We start from the raw sequence: 12,347 nt of genomic DNA, 5'->3' as shown, positions 1-12,347 counted from the left end.
CTGGGTCACAACAACTCCAAAACTGATGCTCTTGTGGGATGTTTCCTGTCTGCAGTAGTCAGGATGTACCAAAAGTGATCCAAGGAAGGAAAATGAGGAATCTGGCGACATCATGGGTACCTAAGGCTCACTGATGCACACAAGAAGCGAAGGCTGACCCGTGTCGTCTGATCCAATAAAAGATATACATGGAAGTATCTGTGCTCTAAAAAATAATCACAATCTAAAGCAGCCAGCATTAATTTGTTGATTACAAATAAAATTAACATAAAAGTCCATATGCAACGCTAAAAAGAAGTAAATATGCAGTCTATAATGTATGACAAAAGGAAGAGCTTCAATGTGCGATTACAGCTCACCACAGTGTTACTGCTAATCTCCTTAACAGAAGAAAAGTAAAACAGGCATATGACAAGGATCTATGTTACATCTCCAGCATCCAGCAATGGATGGACGGCTCCACAACGTGATACAACCAGTAGATTAGCTCGCATTAATTCAGAGATCAGTAAACAGGACTCCAAATAAGTTCACCCAGCAATCGCGCTCCACTTTGCTTGCTCCCCCCAATCACAAGGAATATTCCAATGTGATAAACAAAGAGGTGTGTTTAAAACAGTAAAGAGCTTTATCTAGGCTATACTTACAAACGTAGATAAAAAACGAGCATCAATATATAACATTCAAAAGGTGCCACGGCTCATAGCGTGCTTGTGTCCCCAAGGATCCATCTAACACATTTTGTCCAAAAGGGCATCGTCAGAGGCGCCATTCCACTGTGAAGCCATCCATCCATTGCTGAAAGCTAGAGATGTAACATAGATCCTTGTCATATGCCTGCTTTACTTTTAGCCCTTGTACATACTGTCGGAGATTCCGACAACCAAATCCGTCGGATTTTGTCCGAAACTGTTGCATACACAGTCGGACAAAGTTGTCGGAAAATCCGATTGTTCGGAACGTGATGACGTAATTTCGTTACGATGGGACAACGTTCAGGCTAGTAGCCAATAGCTTTGATGTAGGAATTTGATCTGAGCATGCGTGGCACTTTGTCCGATCGGAATTCTCTACACATGATCGGAGTATGTCCGATCGGAGCATTTTGTCGGAAAATATTTCCGGCAAGTTGGAAAATTTGGTCAGACGGATATTCCGACGGAAACAGTCCGATGCAGACCACACACAGTCGGAATATCCGACAAAACGCTCCGATCGGACACATTCCGTCGGAATCTCCGATCGTGTGTACAAGGGCTAACACTGTGGTGTGGTGAGCTGTAATCGCACACTGAAGCTGGTGCAGGGGTCTCATCTCTTCCTTTCATCATACGTTATGGACTGCATATATACTTGTTTTGAGCACTACATATGGACTTTTATGTTTATTTTTTGATCCAATAGATAAGCTACTGTAGCTTAAATTGCTGAAAAAGTTATGTTGGTTACGACAGCAAGGTGTCAGAACATACAATGCATCAGATTTTTTTGCGTATGGGACTGTGTAACTGCAGACTGGTCAGGGTGCCCATGCTAACCCATGTCCACAGCTAAAAGCACCTACAATGGGCACATGAGGATCAGAACTGGACCGCAGAGCAAAGGAAGAAGGCAGCCTAATCTGAGGAGTTCAGGAATGGTTTGAAAAACAGAATAAATTCAAGATGTTGACTTGGCCTCTAAATTCTCCAGATTCCAATCCAATCAGGCATCTTTGGGATATGCTGGAAAAACGAGTCCAATCCATGGAGGCCTCACCCAGCAAATTACAGGACTTAAAGGATCTGCTGTTGATGGTTTGGTACCAGATACCACAAACACCTTCAGAGGTCTAGTGGAGTCCATGCCTCGACGAGTTATAGTGGTTGTAGTCATAATATTATGGCTGATCGGTGTATACTTCGTATCAAAAGGCATTTGTCATTTTGCAGCCTGTCTTGAATTCATTAAAATATTTTCCAATATTGTTATGATCAGTCAATTTTTTTTTTTTTTTATTGCAATGATTATACATTTTTGTTTTTTTAACAGTATATTCTTATAGTGAAAGGAGTTCAATAAACCTACAATCTTATTTATTTGCTACTTACCATAAGCAGCTTATCACACTCTAAAATACATGAGCCCCTCAACACACTAACTGCAGGAAAATTAGTCCATTAGAATTAATGAAACACCCTTGTACCGTGATAATGAAATTAAAGACTATGTCATATTATTTGTGGCTGTACTGTGCATTACCAATAACACAGATTATCATCATTACCCATAAATGAGTAATAGTGAAACAGAAAAATTATATGTAAGCCTTGCATCTACCACCTCCATTATTTTCATTTTGCAAAGCACCAATGTGCAGCTGGAGTGATATGTAGGAGCTATGTGTACCTATATTAGTTCTCCATATCTTAGAGTGTTTTTTAACCCCTCAAAAACATACAGATCCTGGTCCCTTAAAGCAGCTTACACAGCACAGTGCTTGTGCTGTGTAATCTGCCCCCTCTAAACTGTAAAAAAAAAAAAAAAAAAAAAAAAAGTGAATCTGCCACTTCCTGTATGTTCTCTCTAGAGGGATCATGAAAATCAGGGCTGCTGAGCCCTGATTACCGTGGTCAAAGTACTTCCCTCCCTCATATGCTGCCCTGCTCTGCTCTCCTCCCCCCCTGCTCACCCCCTCCTTCCTGTCTGTCAGCTGTGTCACTGTTTCCACCCGCCACTACTATTAAAATAAAAGCCTACAATTTTCACCGCCAGCCCCCAGCGGTTGGCATAGCACACTATGTACTTAGTTTTAAAAAACGAGCATTCTAAATACCAAATTTCAAGTGTCTTCAGGCTGGTGGTCACATGACTCATGGCTGCTTTACAGTTATGAGACAGAGCTTCTGCGGAGGAGACGAGGGACAACAAGATCTCCCCGGATGGCGTCAGCCCCGGATATCACGGCTGCTCCCATAGACGATATCCATCGGAGCTGTAAAGCGGCTGCGAGTCATGTGACCAGCCTGAAGACAGCTGAAATTCGGGATGTAGACTGCTCGTTCTTTAAAACTAAGTACATAGTGTGCTATGCCAGCCTTTAAGAGGGGCTGGCAAAAACCCTTTAAAACACTATGGGGGTTATTTACTAAAGGAAAATCCACTTTGCACTACAAGTGCACTGCAAGTGCAAAAGTGCAGTCACTGTAGATCCAATGGGGGCATGCAAGGAAAATAAAAAACAGCATTTTAGCTTGTCAACTAGTTGCTGGGGTAATGCTAAGCAGTAGGGTGTTTTATGCACTTTTTTCTGGACTGTATTCTCCCTCCAGGACATCGCTGCAAAACATGCTGAATGAACTCTATAAGTAAGCTACTTAATAACAATATATACTTGAGTGTGGTCCTGTTTAGCTCTGTTAGGAGCTTTATTTATTACATGCTATGTGTGCCGACTTGAAATTACTCTTGGAACATAAGAGGTTTGAATGATAAAGTTAAAAGATCATTGTTAAATTTTTGCATTCTCATAAACCATTTATACTACTCTTACAACAGACCCACTTGCTGGGCAGCAAAATCCTAGCCCTCAAAAGAGCATGGGTCAAACAGGGCTTTCATGCCATTTAATCTTCATATGCTAGGGGGATAGCCATTTTATTAAACAAAGCACTTCCTTATTCAGTTGAACAGGATATTTCCAACCCTGGGGGGTAGATATATCATCTTTGTGATTGTGTATGCTCAGCGGTGGGTGCAGGTCAATGTGTACATCCCCCCCCCCCCCTTTGATTCCACCATACTGTATACTATTCTTACCAAACTTGCCCCTTTTCAACTCCACCACATTGTTCTGGGTGGGGACTTTAATGCCATTCTGGATAACACCCCGGACACGTCCAATTTGAGCTAGATACTTTTGGACTTCAAGAAATATGGTGGTGGAATTATCCGGGAGACAGGATGTACTCACATGTCTCAGCTACCCATAGGTCAGGCTCACGCACTGACCTGATGTGTGGAACTGCATCAGTTCTTTCCCACGTGGTTTGCTACCTCCCGGAAAGTCTCTCAGACCTTTCCCCTCTTGAGCTGTATGTGATCCTGGGCACCGCCCGTGAGCCAGGATGTTGGAGATAGATGCATTGGATAGACAACCCCAAGTTTCAAGAGATGGTGTCTCCTAAGTTGACTGAATATTGGGTGATCAATGAGGACTCTACCTCCCCTGACGTGGTATGTGAGGCATGTAAAGCCCGTACCTGGGAGGAATATGTCTCCTCTATTAAGGTGCTGCAGACTGAGTTTGCTTCATTAACCACCCAACTGGAACAGAGCGAGGATGAGGCAGCGGAGGCTTTTGCTGCAAGGCCAAGTCCTGAAACCTACTCTAATTTAGCCCAAGCCAGGAGGGTGTTGAAACTTCACTACACCTCTCTAGGCATCTAAATTATTTGAGGTAGGGGACAAGAATGGAAATCTATTAATCAATCTGTTTGTGGAACCTTCCTATCAAACTGTTATCCCCAAAATACAGTTCTCTACAGGGAGTCTCGTCACAGACCCAGAGGGTATTCTGAGAGAATGCTACCGGTTCTATAGCTCTTTATATGAGGATTCCCCCTCTGGTCCAGACTAGTCCCTGCTGGATGAGCTTGGGGGAATCTGTCTGCCCCTCCTCTCTGATGATGACAGGGAAGATATTGAAAAACCCTTGACATTCTTGAAGATAGAGGCTGCAATATACTCCTTTCCCATTCACAAGTGTCCGGGACTGGGTGGTCTACCGCGGGAATGGTATAAGAACTATGCTGCTCTGTTGGTTCCAAAATTACAACAGCTGTTTACCCATTGTTTAGAGACTGGGAGGTTTCCTGATAGTATGTATCAAGCAAATATTGTGCTGCCGCCTAAGCCAGGTAGGGATTTGACCTGTTGCTCATCCTATAGACCCACATCTTTATTGAATTACGATCTTAAAGGGGTTGTAAAGGTAAATGTTTTTTCACCTTAATGCATTCTATGCATTAAGGTGAAAAAACATCTGACAGTGCCTGCGCCCCCAGCCCCCCCGTTTTATTTACCTCACCCCTCGAAAGTCCCGCGCTCGTCCCCGACTTCCTCTTCACCACTCAGCCTGGCCGCTGATTTGCTGGAGTGGATGGATGGAAAGCAGCGCAGCCATTGGTTCGCGCTGCTGTCAATCACATCCACTGACACGGAGCGCCGGGGGGGCGGGGCCGTGTGATACAGCGAGTGGCTATAGCCGCCGGCTGTATCACGGGAGCGCGCCCGCAGATGCTTCCCACCATGCGACGGAGCTCCCATGAACGTGAGAAGCACCTGCGGGAGGAAGCCGAGACAGCCGCTGATGGACCCCAGAAGATCAGGTTCGGGGCCACTCTGTGCAAAATGAGCTGCACAGTGGAGGTAAGTATAACATGTTTGTTATTTTAAGAAAAAAATTATTTTAACTTTACAATCCCTTTAAGATCCTTACAAAGGTACTTGTAAACAGAATTATGAAGGTTTTGCTATCATTCATTAATGTTGATCAAAAGGGTTTCTTGCTTGTAAAATCCACAGATATTAATATTAGAAGGGTTTTCACACATCTCCAGCTTCCACCTGATGAGACGATGCCTCGAGAGTCCTTGACATAGAGAAGGCTTTCGATACAGTCCAGTGGAACTATATGATGAAGGTTCTGGAACTCTTTGGTTTTGGTCCTGTATTCAGGAAGTGGATTTATTTATTATACAGGACTCCTATGGCACATATCAAGCTAAATGGTAAACTCTCATCCCCCTTCCTGGTAAGGAGAGGAACGAGGCAGGGGTGTCCTCTTTCCCCTGTATTGTTCGCTCTGGTCATGGAACCACTGGCCCGAGGCATTGTGGAGGTCACCAGATGTAGTTGGAATCTGAGTGGGTTCAATAGTTGAAAAATTAGCACTCTATGCTGATGACCCAATTATTTTCCTCCGGGACCAAGGCTCCTCACTTTCAGAGGCGCTGCGGATCCTGGACCGTTTAACGGATATCTTGGGCCTGCATACTAACCGGAGTAAATCCCTTATCTTACCGTTTGATCCAGGGGCAAATGCATTGGGGAATCCTAATCCGCTGTTGCAATAGGCACACAATATTAGGTACCTGGGTGTTAATATTTCCTCTAATGTCCAAGATTACCACAAACTTAATTTGACACCAGTGTTACAGAGGTGTAAGATAAAGTTGAGGGCATGGTCTCACCTCCCGCTATTACTTATAGGGAAAATAAATCTAATTAAAATGAAAATGCTCCCAGTCTTGTTATATAGTCTAAGGCACTCCCCAGTTTGGATTCCAAAATCCTTCTTTAAACAGTTAGACTCATTTATCATTCCTGTGGTAATCAGGCCCAGCCAGATTTAGTAAAAGGATTTTACGCAGACCATGGACACAAGGAGGACTAGCCTGCCCAGACATCTATACATATTATTTGTCAGCTATGCTTGTTTATGCCCACAATTGGCTTATCTCTGATGATACCAATGCTTCTGCAGTTCTAGAAGCAGCCTGCTTGGGATCTTTTAAGACTCTTCATATTGCCTTAAATAGAGGGTAGTAGGTCTTGCACTTCCCATTTTTAACTCCAGCCATGAAAATGGTTATCAAACCCTGGTATATTACTGTAATTAAACCCAATCTCATGAAAGCCAGTCACTCCGCTATTGTTTAATCCAAATTTGCCAGAATTTCAATCACTACCAGGATACCGGTTTATGGGCAGCTAAAGGAATCAAATCAAATATTTTACTGATGTTCGTGACGGCAGTGCATTGTTCACATTTGATAGGCTTAAAAACAAATTTCAACTACCCAACTCCTTCAGGTTCCTGCAACTCTGGCATGCCCACGAATCGCAATTCAAGTCTCTTATGATTCGATTAGAACAAGATGATATGGAGGCTCTTATGTGAGATGCGGATCTTAGTAAACCCTTATCCACAATATATGAGACATTATTGCCTTCTATTCAGGTGGAAATGGAGGGATTGCGCGAAGAGTGGCAATTCAGAGGAACAGAAGCTGGATGGTGAAAACTGGGAGGATATGTGGGATTTTCCTTTCCAATTGTTGATTGCAACCAGAGACAAATTGTTTAAAATAGTACACAGAATTTACTATACACCACAATGGCTACACCGTATATACCCCAACTCAGTGGCGTGCTGTTGGAGATGTTCTTAAGACTTTGCGGGCTTTGCCCATATTTTTGGGGAGTGCCTGGGGATCCAAGATTGTCAGGAAGTGATTTAGTCTATTTCTGACTTGGCTACCAACACTGTACCTTTAACAGTTGGCATTTGCCTTCTTGGACTGGTTAACCAACTGGCTTTTGCTAGAGAAAACACATACTTTACTAGGTAACCTTCTGTTTTATGCTAGGCAGGCAATGGTACTCAAACAGAAATCAGACAGGCCTCCTACTCTATCCTTTTGGAAGAAACTTCTAAATTCAATAGTGCCCCTTTACAAGGCTACTTACCTATCTTGGGGTTGCCCTAAGAAATACAAGAAGGTTTGGCACCTTTGGAGAGACTCAGACTCCACAGTGGATGAATATGACTCTATAGGTTAAATAATTCAAATTCCAAGAGAAATGTACCTCCTCCCATGCCTAGTGGAAATTTGCCTTTGGAGTGATGTGCAGCATCATGGATAATGGTCCTATTTAGGCAGTGGCTGCAAATTAGTGTCCTTGGGATGACAGGTCCTGGTGTATAGAAAGGGAGTGGATGCTTCTTTAGACACATTATTACTTACATTACTCCTGAGGGATATTAAATTGGGCAATGTGAGTTTACTGTTAGACTAAGTATGCATGTTAGGCATATTTCATGTTAGGTACATGGTACACGTCAGCTGAGGTATGCCCCAAGGCTATGTTTTTGTATTATCTACATACATTTTCCAATAAAGAGAATTTATTTGAAAAAAAAAAGAGGTTTCTTTTTCATACATCACAGGACACAGACTAGGCTTAATAAACATGACTACTTGGGTATTGCGCCAACTATAGGTGACTGGACACTGTCAAACAAAGACCGGAAGTCCTATATATCCCACCTCCCAAAGAGAGCATCAGTTTTGCCAGCGTCAGAAGGCAAGACTAGGAAATTCCATCCCCACAGGTGTTATAGGTCGAATTTTGTCTTTCATCCAGTCTGGAAAGAAAAGCTGGCCCTGAGTATTATTAAGGGGCAGATTTCTGCCTTCGAAATATTGTTCCAGAGGCCAATTGCTTCCTATTCTCTGGTACGAGCATTTTTACAAGTAACCACGCATATGGTTCCTCCAATTAGGCCTCCTTTAGCCTCTGTGTGATATCAGTTTGATATTGTCAATGTTACGGAGACCACCATTTGAGCCAACATGTCTGTGTTGCCAGGGAACAGGGCCCTTCACACAGTAAATGTGGTGCAGGCTATAAAAGTGTATTTTAAATTAACTGCTGCAGTTAGGCAGTCGGACTTGCTATTTGTCCTTCCAGAAGGACCAATGAAAGGTTAGCCGGCTACTAAACCTACCATTTCATGTTTGATTTGGCAGCTAACTTCTCAAGCCTGTGGTTTAAAGGGAAGGAATCCACAGTTTTATGTAACAGCTTACTATACCAAGAGTGTGGGGGGCCTTTTGGGCTAGCTGTCAGGTCTCAGTGGAACAGGTATGTAAGGCTGCAACCTGGTCTTCAATTATAGCCAGGGCTGCAAATTGTAAATGAACTATCGCATGTCCCTAGGTTGGGAAGGTGCCCCTAGATAGTAATATAAATGGTAACCTTATTAGGTATTATCTTGACAAGCATACCAAAGGGGTCAACAAGAGCCAACTCCAGGTAGTTTAGTTCTATTAGGTAAGAATTCAATCTGTGCTCGACTAGTTTTGCACTGAATTTCGCTTCTTCTGGAGCTAGACACATAAGCAACAGGTAACAATTTTTTGTCAGTGACAATAGAGCACCACAACCACATGTCGGCACCAGTGAGTAAGGTAGGCCAGGGGTGGCAGATATGGGGGTGCACTCAAACAAGGGCAGGCACCAGGATCTCAAGTTGTAGAGGGAGACAAAATTGTCATCCTCTGATCACTGGAGTTCTCCAGGCAGTGGTATCACTGGAGATAGACACTCATTTTAACCAAGCTGAAGGGACAGCCAGTCATAATAAACACGCAGTATACTTCAAATCAATCTAAGTAATCAGATCCAAAAGATGTACTGTAGATTACCAATAGTAGAGCAGGCTTTAACAGGGCAAGTTGCTAAGCTCAAGGATATAAGGTGTGGTGTGTGGGGATAATACCAGCCTCCTGTTGACCAAATGTCAGTTTAAACCCCCTTATTCTATCTATATGTATTTTACATTTGTCTTTGTTACTATTTTTTGTATTAACAAAATTGTTTTTAATCATGCCTATAAAGTCCATTCATTCTTCCTCTCAATACTAGTGATTCACTAAGTAAATAGGAAGTGGCATCTTGTACCTCCTCGCTGTCCACAATTCCACCCTGTGGGGACAGTCTATTAGTATCTATCTAGGAAAGAGAAAGTCCTCATGCGGATCGCTGTAATCCTTGTCTGTCTGGGAGAGAGAGAGAGAGAGAGATAAAGAGAGACATCCTGCAGCTGTCAAAGTCCCTGGTGACATGGATTGGCAAGAAGATGATCGAGTTTCGGAGCATGCACAGCTCCTTCATTGGACGAAGGCAATATGCATGCTCACCATCTTCTCCTGATGTCACATTGGCTGCGTGCGTTCCAGAACCTGAGCCGCCTCATCACATCTTCACCTTCTCGCCAATCCACGTCACCAGGGAACTCTGACAGCTGCAGGACAGCTCTCTCTCTCCGCCAGACAGACCAGGATTACAGCGATCCATGAGGACAAAATTATATGCCTATGACCTCTTACCATCTTATAAGTGTTTTTAATCCCATTGTACCGGTAATAAATCTTTTAACCACTGCACTTAGAGGCGCCTTTCTCTTTCCTTTATGACCCTCCATAGCTGCTTCTTCTATACAAAGTGCTGCCTTCAGTGCCATCTCTCCACTGCTACTAAGGACAGGATACCCTGCCTCACAAGAGTGCCCTCATCTCTCCCTCCTTTACTAGTATCTATCTGGCCTTCAATTCACACCTTTTTTTGTAGGTGGATGTAACTGCCACTGAAGATGCAGCATTTGGTTGCAGCGTCTTGCGGTCTGCTGTATAGCTCTTTGGGCCTGGCAGTGGTGACTGTGTCTCCCTCCTCTCCTGAACAGTGCTTTGGGATATCCCAAGTAGTCATGTTTATTAAGCCTGCTCTGTGTCCCGTGATGTTTGAAAAGGAAAACTGGATTTTTGTACTTGTCTGTAAAATCCATTTCTTGGAGTACATGACAGGATACGGAGGTCCCTTCCCCATTTTATTGGGGTATTTTGCTTGCTACAAACTGATGCTCTCCTTGGGAGGCTGGGTTACAAAGGGAAGGACTTGCTTTATTTTTTGCCAGTGTCCATTCACATATAGGTGGTGCATATCACAGATAGTTATGTGCATTAAGCCTGCTTTGTGTTCCATGATGTACCACAGGACATTGATTTTACCTAGTTTTTGTACATTGTTATTTATTGGTCTTTTGCTTTGTAATAAGGTGTGGTAACTTACCTTGATAAAGATACCAAGTAGAAGCAGCAAAAGAACTGTATAGGCTGGGCGGGAAGTGGTTAAGCATTCAGACGGCTGGGAAGTGGTTCAGTTATCCTAACTGGATAACTGCAGCAGGATAAGCCATGATCGCGCACCCTAGGATCACGCTGACACACCGCAACACCGATCTCGGTAAAGAGCCTCTGACGGAGGCTCCAATCATGGTTGATCATAATGTAAACAGGAAGAGCCATTTACCGACTTTTCCTCACTCATGCCTGACAGATGTGAGTAGAGGAGAGACGATCTGTGCTCTATTTGCTTATCAGCGCAGCCCCCTTACGGACGCCTACCCAGGACCTCCAGGGATGCTGCCAGGACCATCAGGGATCCCACAAAGGACGACCACCAGGTATGCCACCCTGGACCACCAGGGATATGCCAATCATTGCCCAGACAGATGCCAATTAGTGTCCATGCAGATGCCAATCAGTGCCCATCAGCAATGGCTGCTAGTGCCATAAGTGATGCCTATCAGTGCCACCCATCAGTGCTGCCTGTCAATGGCACTCATAAGTACCCATCAGTGCAGCTTTTCAGTGCCCATCAGTGCCACCTATGAGTGCCCATCAGTCCCGCCTATCAAGGCCCATCAATTCTGCATATCAGTGCCCCCTCATCGGTGCCACCTTATCAGTGCAGCCTCATCAGTGCCCATGAGTGAAGGAGAAAACGTATTTATAAAATTTTATAACAAAGAAAAACTTTTTTTTTTTTTTTTTTTGGTCATTTTTTGTTTACCAAAAAATAAAAAAAACACAGGAGGTGATCAAATACCACCAAAGAAAGCTCAATTTGTGGGAACAAAATGATAACAATTTTGTTTGGGTACAGTGTAGTATGACCACGCAATTCTCATTTAAAAAGTGACAGTGCTGAAAGATGAAAATTGGCTTGGGCAGGAAGGGGGGAAAGTTCCCAGTATTGAAGTGGTTAAAGTGTATTTTCAACTTTGCAGTCCTGTTTTAAAAATGCCACTGATAGATCTTTGGCATGTTTTCCAATTCTCAAATACCCAAAATGAAATCTTAGAGATATATTGCATGTCTTTTCTGCTCTGCCAGTAAAACGCAATTTACTAGCATTTTGTGTATACTACCTGTTTATTTTAGGTGCTCACAATGTCTCAGGTGAGGCACCTGGACACAATCTTGCAAAGGGTGTAGCCTCAAGAGATCTCACAGCACTTGCTGCTATAATCTTATCTAGAACCCAGTGTTTGTCATGCCAGAAGGCTTAGTACTTCACACATTAGAAGATAAATAATGTATGGCCGTCCTTTTTTTCTACAATCTAACTCACACTTTCTCAAAGCATTCCTAAATTGAAACGCAGGCTTATTTTTCAAAATCCCAAAGCAACAATATCTGTTTCAGCATATTGTTTTAAAGAATTCAAAATAACTTGTCTTTATTTTCATATTATTTCTATATTTTATATTTAATTGTACCCCATGCCTACAGCTACGAATGCTGTTACATTGTTGATACATTCTGAAATCAGCATTTGTAAAAAAAAAATTCTGCAAGACAGGAGGGTCTTGTTTTTTGAACCCGTGTGTTTTAACTCCTCCAGCGGGTCTTCCCTCACCTTCTGCTTTAAATTCACCTGAAAGTCAAAGCTAAACA

At 43.1% G+C, this 12,347-nt stretch overlaps 1 protein-coding gene across 2 annotated transcripts in view; it reads right to left on the bottom strand.

The window, feature by feature from the left end:
- The window catches only part of AGPAT4 (1-acylglycerol-3-phosphate O-acyltransferase 4), a 113,878-nt gene that overhangs the window by 17,722 nt on the left and 83,809 nt on the right, over positions 1-12,347 (bottom strand). The window lies entirely within an intron of this gene.

Source organism: Lithobates pipiens, unplaced genomic scaffold (genome assembly GCF_037356315.1).
Source record: "Lithobates pipiens isolate NorthernLeopardFrog02 unplaced genomic scaffold, aLitPip1_a1.2 Scaffold_18, whole genome shotgun sequence".
Classification (NCBI taxonomy): domain Eukaryota; kingdom Metazoa; phylum Chordata; class Amphibia; order Anura; family Ranidae; genus Lithobates; species Lithobates pipiens.
The sequence above is the reverse complement of the archived record's forward strand: the minus strand, read 5'-3'. Positions and strand labels throughout refer to the sequence as shown.